Genomic DNA, 18,640 nt, shown 5'->3' with positions numbered 1-18,640 from the left:
GATCTGGAGAGTGAGAACTTGGGCTGGCTCCCACTGATTCTCTGCTTCCTGCTCTCAGGCCTTTCCAAGGCCAAGCTGAAAACCACTGCCTTCAGCTAGTTCCAGGGTATTAGCCCAAGGCATTATAAAAAACTTGCAAGTTGACATAGCAAAAGTCTAGGTGTGATGAACAGAAAAGTGGGTCACTCATTACCAGGGCTCTGGAGCCAAATGGGTTGTGAGTTCTGAGAAATTCTCAGTGAGCTAGGTACAACCCAGCTCTTTCTCTCCCACCTGTCTCAACATACAGTGTGTTGTGACAATGACCACTGACATAGATCCTGGCTTAACACAGTTAGGAACATGAAATGGTTAAACAATTAAACCCCAGTTCCCACTAAGGTTTTGGTAATGTTATACAGGAAATATTACAGGGCCCATGTTGGTGCTCCAAACACTTGGTCTCAAGTGGAATTTTTTTTCTCTTACCACAATGTAGAGGCAAATAAACACCATTTTTTAGCACCATATTTCCATGGAGACACTAAGATCACAACATGTTTGGAGCAGAAAGTTGGACAAGGAGCTACAGCATTACACATGTATATTGGGGCCCTGCTAATCAGTAATCAGTGGCTAGCCACTCTGCAGACTTTACCAGAAGTGGAGGGCATTTCCTCAATTCTGTGCAATTAAGAATTAAATTATAGATATATATAACTGATGATGTTTTGGTATTTCAACTCTGAACTTGGAGCATTTACAAGACAACTCATGATTTTCTGCAGTTAATAGTAAATACACCATTAAGAGGAAGCACATACTGGTGTGGAACACAAAAGAATTCATATTCCAAAAGAAAATTCCAGACAGAATCAGGACTAAGGCATTTTCCTTAGCCATGCCTGGTTTAGAATTCCACCGGTACTAATGAGGAACTGCAGCAGCGGCTGGTTCTGCTAAGTCCTGAGGCAGCAACAAACCACTTGAGTGTCCCAGGACTTCCAGCAGCCCAGGCTTATTTCTCACTCCTGGAGCCAGACCACTGCAGATTGTGCTGCAGCTGTCCCACCTGCCCCCCCCCCCCCCAGCCGGGTGCAGACAAGAGGAGCAGTTCCCCTCTGGGACAGCTGCAAGCATGCAGTGGGAGGAGAGAGGGTAGAACCACACCCTGGCTATTAAAGCTGCTGCTGCTCACAGTGGCACCACCACTTCCCACCACATTTCATTGGCCAAAACAAGTCACATGGCCAAGCTGCTTGCAATGGGGCAGAAAGTTCAATCTTTCCAGGACAACCACTAGCGTCAGGAGGGGCAGTGAATCTTTTGACAATAATATATACAATATAGAAGGAATTAGGTGCATTTCCAGAACCACACTCTATTTAATGGCAGCCTGACCTACAGTAAACAGTTTATGGTCTCAGTCCATAATGTGGGCTTGGTCATTTCTAATTAATCCTTTTGTGCTCCCAAAATGTGGGCATTAAAGACTCCATCAGGTATTAATAAAACCCACTGCATGGACCAGATGAACCAACTAGCAACTGCAGGCAGAATTATGACAGTGGGAAAATGGCTCCAGCATTGTTTCCAAAGTGTGGTTGTGTCCCACCTGTAGCACGGTGACCTATAATGCAGGGTTGACATGCACATTTCTGTGCTCCACCCTAGATGTAATCTCAGTATCTAGATGTGGGGCTGGGGATCTGCATTTAACGGAGTTTCAGGTGACTCTGATGTGAACAAACTATTGAGAGCTGCCACCTCAGAGAAACTGCCTTCCCTGGGCTCATTTCTGTCAGGGAGCCTTACACTGGACCCCCAAGCTGTAAGTGCAGCCCCTGTGTGGAACGGCCCACGTGCTGGGGGTCCAGCCTGGACCTAGAATTTCCTGGGAAGTAAGGGAGAAGGAGGTGCTTTTTTTTTTTTTTTTTTTTTCATTTTTCTGAAGCTGGAAACAGGGAGAGACAGTCAGACAGACTCCCGCATGCGCCCGACCGGGATCCACCCGGCACGCCCACCAGGGGCGATGCTCTGCCCACCAGGGGGCGATGCTCTGCCCATCCTGGGCGTCGCCATGTTGCGACCAGAGCCACTCTAGCGCCTGAGGCAGAGGCCACAGAGCCATCCCCAGGGCCCGGGCCATCTTTGCTTCAATGGAACCCTGGCTGCAGGAGGGGAAGAGAGAGACAGAGAGGAAAGTGCAGCGGAGGGGTGGAGAAGCAAATGAGCGCCTCTCCTGTGTGCCCTGGCCGGAAATCGAACCCGGGTCCTCCGCACGCTAGGCCGACGCTCTACCGCTGAGCCAACCGGCAGGGCAGGAGGTGCTTTTTTATGAAATGGTTTCTAGTGAGGGCCTCTACTCTTCCTTCAAATACATTTCAGTTTATATAGTTCACTATTTTCCTCATAAATTAACATCTGTGAATCATTCTGTTATTTGTCTATTTTAAGAAATGAAACGAGACTACATTGAACAATGTTTCTCATAAAAAAACTTCTTATAATAGTCACAATTGTTCTAAAACATGTATTTTAACTGCTTTTCTTCGACAATGTCTGTTTGGAACAAAATTCATGATGAAAGCTTTACTATAAGTTTTCAAACCTTATTTTTGGGAGGTTTGCATGTTGTTAAATATTTCAGTTATTGATCTTAAAATGAACAATAGAATTTAAAAGTTTATATTCTGACTGGGCTCTGCCTATGATTTTCCAGAGCTGTTTTAAAGAACAGGACAGCAGTGCTCCATGTGGGATGGTTTCGTTTGAGTTCTGCTGCAATGAGCTCCATTGCTGCCTGGCTCATTAAATTTAACACTTCTGCTTCCAACCAAAAGTTGCACCTTGGCCTGGTCTAGCTGCCTGGTGACTTAAGCTTCCTAGGGGTGGCCAGCTCACTTTCGGTCAGTTCAGCTGCAGGAGTTTTGTGAGGCTGCTCTGCTCCCCTGCAGACTCAAAGGCCATCTCTGTGTCCAGAGGAGAAGGCACTTAGCCGCAAACCCTTCCAAGATCTGTTCTGCTGTCCAGCCCACATCTCACATATGAATTACTTTCTAGACTTGGATGGCATTAAGATCTCAAATATTATTTTTGAGTTCTTTCTGGGTTTTTAAAAAATTTTTTCTTAAGTGAGAAGTGGGGAGGCAGAGTGACAGACTTCCACACAAGTGGGATCCACTCAGCAAGCCCTCTACCAGGCAATACTCTGCCCATCTGAGGCTGTTGCTCCGTTGCTCGACAACTGAGCTATTTTAGCACCTGAGGCTAAGCCATGGAGCCATTCTCAGTGCCCAGGGCCAACTTGCTTCAACCAAACTATGGTGGGAGGAGAAGAGAGAGAGAAAGAGAGAGAGAGAGAGAAGGGGGGGATGGAAAAGCAGATGGTCAATTCTCATGTGTGCCCTGACTGGCAATTGAACCCAGGACTTCCACATCACCAGGCCAATGCTCTACCACTGAGCCAACTGGTCAGGGCCTATTTCTGTCTTTTTGAAGTGATGTCTACAGTTAAAATGAAGGGGAGGCCTTTCTATTCAGGCTAATGACAAACAGTAAAGGCAGATATGCTACTTTAATATTTTTATTTTTTATTTAGAAATTAAATTTGATGGTGACGTCACGGAAATGGCGCCGTGAGAAGCGCGTCCAACAGCTCTCCCCTAAATCACAACAAATTTATCAACTAGAAACAGAAAAATTTATCCTCGGAGCATTCCGGAGTTCCACACAAACTGAAAGCAAAAGGACTGTTATCACTTGAATCTGAGAGACGAGGGTGTGGAGGAAGCTACCGCAGCGAGGCTCATTCAAACCGCCAGGGAGTGCGCCTGCGGTGAGTCAGCCCATATACTTGGGAACCGCAAGCCGCCGCGAGCCCCCGCGAGCTGCCGCGAACCCCCGCGAACCGCCACCACGAGCTGCCGCGAGCCCCCGTGAACCGCCACCGCGAGCGGCCGCCACCAGCCGCAGCGCACGCTGACGTTCCCAGCGGCCCGCACACTGCGAGTGGGGGTCGCCGGCCACCAGTGCCCGGAGCGCCCCATTCACGCGCGTGCCTTGGGCATTCCACGCGCCCAGGGCACCCTGCTGGCCCGCGCACCCAGGGGGCTCCATTATCCTGCGCCTGGTGCGGTCCAGCCGCCAGCGCCAGCGGCGGGCAAGCGGGAGAGGCTTGGGAGATTCTCTCCGTGGGCGGGGCACCTCACCCAGCCATTCAAACTAACAATCAAGCGTTGGGGGAGGGGCGCGGGAGGGGCGCGCGCAGGCAGCCTAAAATACCTTCAGAAACACAATTGCGACCCAATCACTGAAATTAGCTTAACCCATAAAATCTGCGCACCCTCGGTTCTAATTGATAAGATCTCTCTCAGTTCAGCGATCCAAGACAAGAGGCGTGATATTTTTTAGTGCCTCTCGCTAAAGGGGCGGGGGCAACTTCTGATTGATAGAGCCTCCATATTCAGGGATAAACGCTAACAAGAAGGACTTGGCAGATAATAAGGTCTATACTACACTAGTCGTAAGCAGAGACTAGTGCCTCTTCTTCCCTGCAAAAACAGGCTACAAAGTGTGGAAAGCCTGGGTTGAGAGGTCCAACTAAAAGATAGGCGCTGAACAGTCACCTTGACAACAATTGACTCCCACCCACGCCTGATTACACTGGAGGCCCTGACTGTCAGAGCCTTTCCCAAAGCCTTGCACTGAGTGGGGATAGAGTGGGGATTTCCCAGCTCTTTGAGCCTCTTACTCCCCAGGCAGAAGCAGTTGCAGCCTTATAGCTGGATCACCAGGCTGCTAATTCAGAAAGGGGGGACTAGGAGAGAGAATCCAGGAAAGCAAACTCTCTCATCGTTGGACCCTGCAAACGCCAACAAGCCTTTACTTCCAGCAAGACTAAAGCCAATTATATGACATTGCCATAGAATCCCATCAACTGCAAATCCCTACCTAAGAGTGACACAGGGGCAGAGCCTGGGGTACAGAGTCACCGACTAGGAAGAGGGAGAGAAAAGAAAAAGGAAGAAGTTAACCTCTCAAAATCAAGAAAAACCCACAGACTTTACAACTTGATCCACTAATTTTTTGTTGTTGTTATTGTTGTTGTCGTTTGTTTCTTCTATCTTTTTGCCTTTATTTCCTCCACCTCGGTCCTTCTATTCTCTGCCCATCTTATGCTTCCCCTTTCTTGAACTACACTACCCATGAGTGTTGCATTTTATTTTTCTTCTTCATCCTCACCCTCCTTTAAGGTTATACTCCAAAACACTTAACTCTCACTCTCTCCTCTTTTGTTTTTTTTTTGTTTGTTTGTTTTTTTGTCTTGCTTTATTTTGTTTTTTTCTCCTCCTATTTTATTTCTTCCTTCGTTTTTCTCTTTTTCTTATTTTTTCCTTTCTATTCGTTTTTTCTTTTCTCACTTTACTTTCCTCCCATATAATCCTCAATCACGAACAAATTAGTTAATTTGGGACTCAAGGCTTTTTTTTGGCTTTATTTCTCTTTTTTGCTTTTGTTTTTATTTTTTTATTTTTTTTTCTCTTGTTTGTTTATTTTTGTGGCATTTTGGGTCCTCCCAACCCAAGGACTCCATTGTATTTAGTCTTCGCTCCACTTAATACAACAGATTTTTACTTATTATTTTTATTTTTTCTTCTTTATTATTCTTTTTTGGTCCTTTTTTCTGATTCCCTCTTATCCCTCTCATTATATCTCTTAGTTGACCATCACTTACAAGCAAATCATTTTATGCTTGTCTAAGATTTTCTTCTTTTTTTTTTTTTTTTGCATTTAGTAGGTCCCTACTCCCTTTTTTTGCCCCTTGAACTCTTCACCCCAAATCAGGCCCTCCATTATAGGCATGATATTTCCCTGAGGAGGGGAGAGGAGGGAAAGAGAAGAGAGAAAAAAAGGGGGAAATAATAAATTATTACTGGTTTTTTTTGTGGGGTGTTTTACCCTTTTTTTTTTCTTTTTACTCTTTATTAATTCTAATTAGTGCTATCAATAAGACCACCCTCAGATGCCGATAAGAAAGAGGAAATCGAATATTATGGATACAAAAGAAAGAGAGGTAACACAAATAGATGTGGAAAAATCTATGGAGAAAAGACTTAACATATTGGAAGCCTTGGAGCTAAATGACAGAGAATTTAAAATAGAAATCTTAAAAATACTCAGAGATATACAAGAAAACACAGAAAGGCAATATAGGGAGATCAGAAAACAACTCAATGAACACAAAGAATATATTACCAAGGAAATTGAAACTATAAAAACAAATCAAACAGAAATGAAAAACTCAATTCACGAGCTGAAAAACGAGGTAACAAGCTTAGCTAACAGAACAGCCCAGATTGAAGATAGGATTAGTGAAATAGAAGACAAACAACTTGAGGCACAACAGAGAGAAGAAGAAAGAGACTCAAAAATAATAAAAAATGAGAAAGCCCTACAGGAATTGTCTGACTCCATCAGAAAGAATAACATAAGAATAATAGGTATATCAGAGGGAGAAGAGAAAGAAAATGGAATGGAGAATATACTCAAACAAATAATAGACGAGAACTTCCCAAGCCTGTGGAAGGAACTAAAGCCTCAAATTCAAGAAGCAAACAGAACACCAAGTTTTCTTAACCCCAACAAACCCACTCCAAGGCACATCATAATAAAGATGACACAAACCAATGACAAAGAAAAAATTCTCAAGGCAGCCAGGGAAAAGAAGAGTACAACATATAAAGGAAGGCCTATTAGATTATCATCAGATTTCTCAGCAGAAACTCTACAAGCTAGAAGAGAGTGGACCCCAATATTTAAAGCCCTGAAAGAGAGGAACTTTCAGCCAAGAATACTATACCCATCAAAGCTATCCTTCAAGTATGAAGGAGATATAAAAACATTCACAAATACAGAAAAGATGAGAGAATTTATCAACAGAAAGCCCCCACTCCAGGAAATACTAAGGGGGGTTTTCCAACCAGATTCAAAGAACAAAAGAAAACAACACCACAAGTAACAGCTCCACCAAGAACACAATAAAACCAAACTTAAACTGTGACAACAAAGGAAAAAAAGGGGGGAGAGGATGGAGATTAACAGTAGCAAAGGACGATGAAGTGCAGAAATACTTATAAGATAGGGTACTACAATGAATATGGTAGGTACCCTTTTCATTACTTAATGGTAACCGCCCTTAAAAAAACCACCACAAAAACACTTGACTTAAAAAAGGTAGCAACAGAGGAAAGAAGTATGGAACACAAACAAACAAAAACAAATGATAGAAAAACAAAAGAGAAGAATCAAACTAGATACAAAACTAACAGAAAGCAATTTATAAAATGGCAGTAGGGAACCCACAAGTGTCAATAATTACACTAAATGTAAATGGATTAAACTTACCAATAAAAAGACACAGAGTAGCAGAATGGATTAAAAAAGAAAATCCAACTATATGCTGCCTACAAGAAACACATCTAAGCAACAAGGATAAAAACAAATTCAAAGTGAAAGGCTGGAAAACAATACTCCAAGCAAACAACACCCAAAAAAAAAGCAGGTGTAGCAATACTCATATCAGATAATGCTGACTACAAGACAGGAAAAGTACTCAGAGACAAAAATGGTCATTTCATAATGATTAAGGGGAAGTTGAATCAAGAAGACATAACAATCCTTAATATATATGCACCAAACCAAGGAGCACCAAAATATATAAGACAGCTACTTATTGACCTTAAAACAAAAACTAACAAAAATACAATCATACTTGGAGACCTCAATACACCGCTGACGGCTCTAGATCGGTCATCCAAACAGAGAATCAATAAAGATATAGTGGCTTTAAACGAAATACTAGAACACCTGGATATGATAGACATCTACAGGACACTTCATCCCAAAGCGACAGAGTATACATTTTTCTCTAGTGTACATGGAACATTCTCAAGAATTGACCATATGTTGGGCCACAAAGACAATATCAGCAAATTTAGAAAAATTGAAATTGTACCAAGCATATTTTCTGATCATAAAGCCTTGAAACTAGAATTCAACTGCAAAAAAGAGGGGGGAAAACCCACAAAAATGTGGAAACTAAACAACATACTTCTAAAAAATGAATGGGTCAAAGAAGAAATAAGTGCAGAAATCAAAAGATATATACAGACAAATGAAAATGAAAATACGACATATCAGAATCTCTGGGATGCAGCAAAAGCAGTAATAAGAGGAAAGTTCATATCACTTCAGGCCTATATGAACAAACAAGAGAGAGCCGAAGTAAACCACTTAACTTCACACCTTAAGGAACTAGAAAAAGAAGAACAAAGACAACCCAAAACCAGCCGAAGAAAGGAGATAATAAAAATCAGAGCAGAAATAAATGAAATAGAGAACAGAAAAACTATAGAAAAAATCAATAAAACAAGGAGCTGGTTCTTTGAAAAGATCAACAAAATTGACAAACCCTTGGCAAGACTCACCAAGGAAAAAAGACACAGGACTCAAATAAATAAAATCCAAAATGAAAGAGGAGAGATCACCACAGACATCATAGAAATACAAAGAATTATTGTAGAATACTATGAAAAATTATATGCCACCAAATACAACAATCTAGAAGAAATGGATAAATTCCTAGAACAATACAACCTTCCTAGACTGAGTCATGAAGAAGCAGAAAGCCTAAACAGACCAATCAGCAGGGAGGAAATAGAAAAAACTATTAAAAATCTCCCCAAAAATAAAAGTCCAGGCCCAGACGGTTATACTAGTGAATTCTATCAAACATTCAAAGAAGACTTGGTTCCTATTCTACTCAAAGTCTTCCAAAAAATTGAAGAAGAAGCAATACTTCCAAACACATTTTATGAGGCCAACATAACCCTCATACCAAAACCTGGCAAGGATGGCACAAAGAAAGAAAACTACAGACCAATATCTCTAATGAATACAGATGCTAAAATACTAAACAAAATACTGGCAAACCGAATACAACAACATATTAAAAAAATAATACATCATGATCAAGTGGGATTCATCCCAGAATCTCAAGGATGGTTCAACATACGCAAAACGGTTAACGTAATACACCATATCAACAAAACAAAGAACAAAAACCACATGATCTTATCAATAGATGCAGAAAAGGCTTTTGATAAAATACAACACAATTTTATGTTTAAGACTCTCAACAAAATGGGTATAGAAGGAAAATATCTCAACATGATAAAGGCCATATATGATAAACCATCAGCCAACATCCTATTAAACGGCATAAAACTGAGGACTTTCTACCTTAAATCAGGAACAAGACAGGGTTGTCCACTCTCTCCACTCTTATTCAACGTGGTGCTAGAAGTTCTGGCCAGAGCAATCAGACAAGACAAAGAAATAAAAGGCATCCATATCGGAAAAGAAGAAGTAAAGCTATCACTTTTTGCTGATGATATGATCCTATACATCGAAAACCCGAAGGACTCCACAAAAAGATTATTAGAAACAATAAACCAATACAGTAAGGTCGCAGGATACAAAATTAACATACAAAAGTCCATAGCCTTTCTATATGCCAACAATGAAATAGTAGAAAACGAACTCAAAAAAATAATCCCCTTCACGATTGCAACAAAAAAAATAAAATACCTAGGAATAAACATAACAAAGAACGTAAAGGACCTATATAATGAAAATTACAAAGCATTGTTAAGGGAAATCGAAAAAGATACAATGAGATGGAAAAATATTCCTTGTTCTTGGATAGGAAGAATAAATATAATCAAAATGGCCATATTACCCAAAGCAATATACAAATTTAATGCAATTCCCATCAAAATCCCTATGAGATTTTTTAAAGAAATGGAACAAAAAATCATCAGATTTATATGGAACTATAAAAAACCCCGAATAGCCAAAACAATCCTAAGGAAAAAGAATGAAGCTGGGGGCATTACAATACCTGACTTTAAACTATATTATAGGGCCACGATAATCAAAACAGCATGGTATTGGCAGAAAAATAGACACTCAGACCAATGGAACAGAATAGAAAGCCCAGAAATAAAACCACATATATATGGTCAAATAATCTTTGATAAAGGGGCCAACAACACACAATGGAGAAAAGAAAGCCTCTTCAACAAATGGTGTTGGGAAAACTGGAAAGCCACATGCAAAAGAATGAAACTCGACTATAGCCTGTCCCCGTGTACTAAAATTAATTCAAAATGGATCAAAGACCTAAATATAAGACCTGAAACAATAAAGTACATAGAAGAAGACATAGGTACTGAAATCATGGACCTGGGTTTTAAAGAACATTTTATGAACTTGACTCCAATGGCAAGAGAAGTGAAGGCAAAGATAAATGAATGGGACTACATCAGAATTAAAAGTTTTTGCTCAGCAAGAGAAACTGATATCAAAATAAACAGACAGCCAACTATATGGGAACTGATATTTTCAAACGACAGCTCAGATAAGGGCCTAATATCCAAAATTTACAAAGAACTCATAAAACTCAACAACAAACAAACAAACAATCCAATAAAAAAATGGGAAGAGGACATGAACAGACACTTCTCCCAGGAAGAGATACAAATGGCCAACAGATATATGAAAAGATGCTCAGCTTCATTAGTTATTAGAGAAATGCAAATCAAAACTACAATGAGATACCACCTCACTCCTGTTAGATTAGCTATTATCAACAAGACGGGTAATAGCAAATGTTGGAGAGGCTGTGGAGAAAAAGGAACCCTCATTCACTGTTGGTGGGACTGTAAAGTAGTACAACCATTATGGAGGAAAGTATGGTGGTTCCTCAAAAAACTGCAAATAGAACTACCTTATGACCCAGCAATCCCTCTACTGGGTATATACCCCAAAACCTCAGAAACATTGATACGTGAAGACACATGTAGCCCCATGTTCATTGCAGCACTGTTCACAGTGGCCAAGACATGGAAACAACCAAAAAGCCCTTCAATAGAAGACTGGATAAAGAAGATGTGGCACATATACACTATGGAATACTACTCAGCCATAAGAAATGATGACATCAGATCATTTACAGCAAAATGGTGGGATCTTGATAACATTATAAGGAGTGAAATAAGTAAATCAGAAAAAAACAAGAACTACATGATTCCATACATTGGTGGAACATAAAAATGAGACTAAGAGACATGGACAAGAGTGTGGTGGTTACCAAGGGTGGGGGGGGAGGGAGGACATGGGAGGGAGGGAGGGAGAGAGTTAGGGGGAGGGGGAGGGGCACAGAGAACTAGATGGAGGGTGACGGAGGACAATCTGACTTTGGGCGAGGGGTTTGCAAAATAATTTGATGACAAAATAACCTAGACATGTTTTCTTTGAATATATGTACCCTGATTTATTAATGTCATCCCATTACCATTAATAAAAATTTATTAAAAAAATAAATAAATAAATTCACTGATAAAAAAAAAAAAAAAGAAATTAAATTTAATGGGCTGACATTGGTCAAGAAGAGTACACAAGTATCAGGTAAACATCTCTATAGCATTTAAACTGTTGTGTTGTGTGCCCACCACCCAAAGTCAAATCATTTTCCATCACTATATATTTGTCCCTCTTTACTCCCCTCCTTTTCCACTTACCTCCCTCCCTCTGGTAACCACTTCACTTTTGTCTATGTCCATGAGTCTCATTTTTATATATCACCTATGTGTGAAATCATACAGTTCTTAGCTTTTTCTGATTTACTTATTTTACTTAGCATAATGTTCTCAAGGTCTATCCATGTTATTGTGAATGGCAATATATCATAGTTTCTTATAGCTGAGTAGTATTCTATTGTATATATATACCACATCTTCTTTACCCAATCCTCTATCGAGGAACACTTTGGTGTTTCCATGTCTTGGTCACTGTGGCTGATTTTATATAGCATTTATATCTTTTAGTCTATAAGTATATTATTAAATGATTAGAACATCTAATATACCCATTTCTATAAAACTAAGAAATAAATTTCTAAGAAAGAAGGATTTTACAGACCCCATCTTTTATGCCTAAATCCAAGAATAGGAGAGAGAGAAGAAGGGGGAGAGAAGGGGTAGGGGGGAGGGGGAAGAAGAGAGGGAGGGCGGGAGAGACGGAGGGAGGAAGGAGTTCTGCTCTGTCCACTTTGCCTTCATTTTGCTTCCTCTTGTGCTAACCTGGCCTCGTAGCTCCTCTTGGCTGAATCCAAACATTCACATTTCTGTCTCTCTCGAGATGGGCTCTCTTTCCTGTGGTTCCTAAATTCTGCAAGTTGAGCACAGCCAGATACATGTCATAAGATGAAAACCATCATGCCTAAGAAACTTCTGCACTTGATTTTATCCAAAAGACCAAGAAACAATCCTAAGGAACTTCTGGATCTCCAGGAGGTTGGCACAGAAAAGGACAGAGGGCAGCTCGAAGTCTAAGCTCAAACACTGCTGTCATGAAATTGTCATGAGGCTTACTCACCGAAAAGCATCTGCACTTTTGTACTGACCACAAAGCAACAGCTCATTACCATGGCATCATGGCGAGCCATGCAAGTGGCAGACACCGTGCCAACTTGGGGCACTGTTTTATATTCGGCCGATGTAGACTTAATTTAGTTTCTTGGGATTAGAATGTCTCAATATTGCTGTATAAAAATATTCCATTCTGGCTCTTGGGCAGAGCATCAGCTCAGAGGAGCTGCAAGGTTTTAGCTGCCAGCTTCTCTTGCATTCCTGTTTTTGTCCATAATTTCTAAAGACTAGTAAGTAGACATGGCACTTTACAAATACACAAAGACAAGGGTCTGGCCTTCGGTCAGAAAAACACAACCCAAATGAAAATAATCCAAGCAAAAGCGGTAACAGATAGTTTGGGGTGGGGGGCAGGGCATTGGCTTTGGAGAGGAAAGTTTTAAGTATTTGTTATTGTTTTTGTTTTGAAATGGGAGTGATTTGAAGGGAGAGGGGCAGCTGAGTCCCGAGGTGGCTCTGTGTTTAACCTACACAGTCTCTGGTCTCCAGAGGTCACTCAACTTAAAAGCAAAGTTGTTCAAACTGTCACCCCCCCCCACAAGAAACTGCTTTCTATGGAAGACAGCTCCTTTATTCCAATGGCTTTGCGGCTGACCTCAGCTCCCTAGACAAGTGTAGGCATGAATAAGATAATTGCTTCCCAAGGCATCGTGCCTCCCTTGTAGGAAATCTTGAACACAGAGCACACGTTGGTCGAGAGAAGCCCACACCTGAAGTCACATCCCTAATTGTTTGTTTTATTTGCCTTCAACAGAAGGCTCTACTGACTGCACCCAGAAAAAGGCATTTAACTTTCTAGAAACAAACCAGCTACCTAGGACTGTGGCATAGTCAGCTAATCTAAGACACATTTTTATGCAAACTTCAAGTTATAATTCACATATGGTGGCAGATCATTACCCCATGGCTCGAAATTGAACCAGTTATATAGTTGGAGGTGGATCTATCACAAGCTGGAAAACTCTTTTTACTGGCCTACTTTAACAAGTATAGGGAGGAAATAAAATTCAAAAAGCATAAACTGTTTTACATCTTGAATTGAACTTAGATAAAAATGGAAATACTCCAAAATAAAGAAATATTGGCAAAGGAGGAGAGAAAGACGCAAACAGAAATAAAGGAGAAAATGTGGAAATGAAAAGGTCCCGGTACTGCTTTGATATTTTCTGCTTCAGTTAATGAAAAAGGCAGGGCACGCAATTATGCAGTGATATGATCACTAACAAGTGAGAAAGACAGAGACAGAAGTTAGACACTAAAATAAAATGGATCAAAATAGACTCCAGTGACTATCCTTGGGAATTGGGATTACAAGGTAACTTTTGTCTTTGGGCCTTTTGTGTTTTCTAAACTCCCTACAATGAGCCTGCTTTTCTTCAATATAAAACAAACAGCAACAAAAAATATTTTTAAAAAGGTCTTTTTTGAATTCAAAATGCAGTGATCTTTAACTTGGGAGTCTGAGCTCACGAGCAGACAGACTTCAGGGCTGTTAAGGTAGAGTTCCCGGGGTGCTGGTGCAGCCTGACCCAGAGGACCGGGGAGTACACACATACTCCCACACATTTGGTATACAGATAGGTTTAAGGATTTTTCCAGCCTAAACATATTTTAACAGTTTCAGTGCCCCAGGCTGCAGTGACAGATGACAAAATAAACTGGTCTTTAGTCCCGACCTATTGCAAATTGTTCCCATCACCAGCAGTGGACACTGTCTGCAAGGTCGACTGTGGTTGTCAATAATGCTTGCTTCCAGGCGTCCCCAAACTACGGCCCGCAGGCCGCAATGTGGCCCCCTGAGGCCATTTATCCAGCCCCCACTGCACATCTGGAAGGGGCACCTCTTTCATTGGTGGTCAGTGAGAGGACCACTGTATTTGGCAGCCCTCCAATCGTCCGAGGGACAGTGAACTGGCCCCCTGTGTAAAAAGTTTGGAGACCCCTGCATGTGTGCTACCTAGTGGGAGCTGAACAGGGTGGAAGCTGATATGCTGTGCAGAGGGCAGGCTCATCTTGGCTGTCGAGTTTAATTATATAGGTTGTTTTGGAGTCTGAACTGTAGCTTCTGGGCCATTCCAGTGCCTGGGAGAGGTAGAGCTGGTGGGCCTGCAGAAATGTGCTTGGGGCATCTGGTTCCACCCACACTATGAAGTTGGCTTCACACTGTCTCCTTGGCAGCCCTTTCTGTTTCCTTGGCTTTTGTCCTTTGGATCAGTGGTCCCCAACCTTTTTTGGGCCATGGACCGGTTTAATGTCAGAAAATATTTTCACAGATCAGCCTTTAGGGTGGGATGGATAAATGCACAAAATAAAATTATGCGACCGGTGTAAAAACTGTGGTATTTTTAATATAATTGTCGAACTTATGAGACAAGTGTCAAGAGTGAGTCTTAGACAGATGTAACAGGGAATCTGGTCATTTTTAAAAAATAAAACATCGTTCAGGCTTAAATATAAATAAAACAAAAATAATGCAAGTTATTTATTCTTTCTCTGCGGACTGGTACCAAATGGCCCACAGACTGGTACCGGTCCGCGGCCTGGGGGTTGGGGACCACTGCTCTGGATCACTTTGTGGGTGGGTACAGGGTACCCTTGGAGTCAGGCCTCAGATAGTTATCCTGGCCCACTGCCGAAAACTATTCCTTCCCGTTTATTGCTCTGCTGGAAAATCCTTGAATTAGAGGTTTTAGGTGAACAAGATCCTTTCCACAGAAATGCAAATGTCTCAAATAAGTTTACGAACCATTGTTCGTCCAGACTTGAGCATAAACCTGTTTGCTTACATTGCTTTCCTTCTAACGCCTAATCAGCTAGGATGAGAAATAAACATTTTGCTGATCTAAAAAGGGAGCTAAGTGGCAGGTAGGAAGGGGTGGATGCTGCTTGAGGATCAAGGCAGCCCGGTGGCGCTTTGACCCTGGGGGCTGAGGCAAGAGGCACAGAGGGTGTTTGAGGAGCCACAGCAGGGCAGCAGCCCTCCACTCTTCAAACCAGTCATTCTTCTCTCCTACTTGGCTTTCCTCCATCAACCCCACCAACTCTGCCAGCAACCCCCCACTGTCCTTCCCGCTGGGGCCAAGTCCTCTGGCTGCTGGATCCCAGCTCTCCCCAGCACCTTAGAGAGGGTCCTTCCTCTCTGTCTCCAGCATCTTCAACCTCTCTCCCTGGCTCCTTTCATCCGTTTGCCATCTAAACAGACAGAAAACACTCGCCCTAAGCCCACACTGCACTCCAGCTTTGTCCTCTGTCAGCCAGACTTCCAGGAAGAGTAGCCGGTACGCCTTACTTGCCATGTCCTCCCTTTCCACTCTCTCCTCAACCCTTCCTTTATCTTCTGCTCCCCTCTTCTCTAGGAAGCCACTCTCGCCCAAATTAACAGCAACATTGTGACAAAATGCCATGGAAAAACTTCAGTTCTTGGCTTATATGACCTCCCCACAAAGCCCTTGACTCTGGTGACCTCTTTCTGCTTTCTGGATTCTTTTTCTTGGCTTCTTCGGTCCTACTCTCCCGTGGTGGCTTGGTCCCCTCTCACTATCCGCACTCATGATTCCCACGTTCAGATCACCTTCCTGAGCTGCATGCCCCACACCCAACTGTCTACCGGACAAATACATCTCACAGACATGCCAATCAACATTTCCGGAATGGAACCCCTCACATTCTCACCCACCGCACCAGCCTGATGCCTCATGTACTGGAGACTCTGTTCATGCAGAGGCCTCTGCTTCGAGAGTGCTTCTTGACCCTCTAGTCTAATCCCTTCATCTGTCTGTTATTACCCTCTCGGTCTCAGGTTAGATGTCACTTCTTCTGGGAAGCCTTCCTCAAAACCGCAAGTAACCTGAATCAGGTACTTCTATGATTTTGGAAGCTCCCATTCACTTGTAATTCTTTATTAAATCATCTGTCCTTCCCAGGGATAGATGAGGGCAGGGATCTTTCAGTCTTGTTTATTATATCCCTTGGCCTAGCATAATGCCTGGCATGTAGTATGCCCCATAAAAATGGCCATTTGAAAAAATTTAATAGGTCATTTCCAACACTCGGGCAGCCAAGGAGGAAGGGCTCTGTTTAGCCACCTTTTCCCCCAGTCCCTGTTCACAAGATCAGGTGCCAGCACCCTCTGCCCTCTTATTCAACCTAATCATGGCTGGTGTGCACCCATCCTGCACTCTTTCCACCAGGTATAACAACTTTTTTCTATGAGAAAATATAATAATTTTTAACACTGACTTTAAAATACACTTTTGTAATGTATTTTTTTAAATGTTGAAGACTATCTCTACCACATGTAAATATGAATCACTCAGCACAAATACATCCTAGGTTGATTCTTCCAAGTAAAATAAATAACCTTGCCACAGGATAATTCTTAAAAGCAATTTGGTTTATGTCTTAGTTTTTGTTTTCGTTTTTAGAATACAACTTTGCTAAAGAAAAGTGTTCAATTCCAATATTGTCATTTTAAAATGCATTTTTATACTCAATAATGATTTTTTTTTTTGCTTTGGCTGATTATGAAAATTATTTATTTATTTATTTATTTAATTTAGTGAGAGAAGGGGAGGCAGAGACAGACTCCGCATGCGCCAGGAACAGGATCCACCTGGCAAGCCCACTAGAGGGTGATGCTCTGCCCTCTGGGGCCCTTACTCTGTTGCAACTGGAGTAATTTTTTAGCATCTGAGGTGGAGGCTATGTAGCCATCCTCAGCACCTGGGGCCAACTCACTCCAAACGATCCATGGCTGCAGGAGAGGAGAAGGAGGAGGAGAGAGGGTAACCGGGGGAGAGGAGGAGGGAGGGAGAGGAAGAGAGAGAGAGAGAGAGAGAGAGAGAGAGAGAGAAGCGAGATGGGGAGGGGTAGAGAAGCAGATGGTTGCTTCTCCTGTGTGCCTTGACTGGGAATCGAATCCAGGACATCTACATGCTGGGCCAATGCTCTACCACTGATACAACCGGCCAGGGCTGATTATGAAGATTTTATAGGTCCAAATACAAATTCTTTTTTTAAAATTTTTCTTATTTTTTTATTTATTCATTTTAGAGAAGAGAGAGAGAGAGGGAGGGAGAGAGAGAGAGAGAGAAGGAGAGATAGAGAAGGGGGCAAAAGGGAGCAGGAAGCATCAATTCCCAAATATGCCTTGACTAGGCAAGCCCAGGGTTTCGAACTGGCAACCTCAGCATTCCAAGTTGACGCTTTATCCACTGCGCCACCACAGGTCAGGCACCAAATACAAATTCTTTATATTTTTTCATGCTTTAATTAATGCTTGTGGCTAAATTATGAAAGAAAGAAAACTATTTTAATAAGTTTATATAAGTGAATCATATGATTTCCCCAAATGAAGCCACAACATATGACACCCCGCACTGCAGGAAATCTGTTTGTCTCTTTGAAAAGGCTTAGTATGAGACTTTAACAGCAAATTTGAAAATAACAGAGCTACATTCACCACCATGTTGGCAAAGGTTCATCCTGGGACCTTACTTCCTCAGCCACTCCATCAAAGGACGACAGCTGTTTAAAGGACCTGTTTCAGTTGTAGCATACCTTTTTAAACCCATGATAGGGACAAAGTGACATTGTGGCACCTTATTGGCCAAAGAAAGGTGTTCACTGTGAAGTGTAAAGAAATAAAGAGTAAATGTTCTGTGAATAGACAAATTATTCTGGCTCTGTTTGCAACTGTTGGTTAAGATTTGCTCTTGGAATCACACGGACACTCTTCCCACAGAACTTTCAGGAAACTACCTCATCACACTGCTCAGGTAATCACGTTCCGTTAGCCCCGTCTTTGGGAACGTTTTATGACCACTTTTTGTTTTTCCTTCAGTTTTCATGCTCATTTTCACAAGGGCTTGCTCTTGACCTGACCTTTATTTTCATCTTCATTTTGTCTCTGGCATAGACAGTTGTGTAGAATATAGGTCAGAGGCTGGGACCTGCCCCATTTCTCTGTGTCCTGGGATTTCCCGCCTCTGTCCTGTGGATCCTGACCGGAGGCTTCCCTTTAGCCTCTGCCACCCATTGATCATGAAGGAAGGCATCCTATTCCCCTTATTCTATCAAGAATTTCTCTCGCTTTCTTCTGCGGCCCC

This window comes from Saccopteryx bilineata, chromosome 1, assembly GCF_036850765.1.
Source record: "Saccopteryx bilineata isolate mSacBil1 chromosome 1, mSacBil1_pri_phased_curated, whole genome shotgun sequence".
NCBI classification, from domain to species: Eukaryota; Metazoa; Chordata; class Mammalia; order Chiroptera; family Emballonuridae; genus Saccopteryx; species Saccopteryx bilineata.
Note: the sequence above shows the minus strand (reverse complement) of the source record.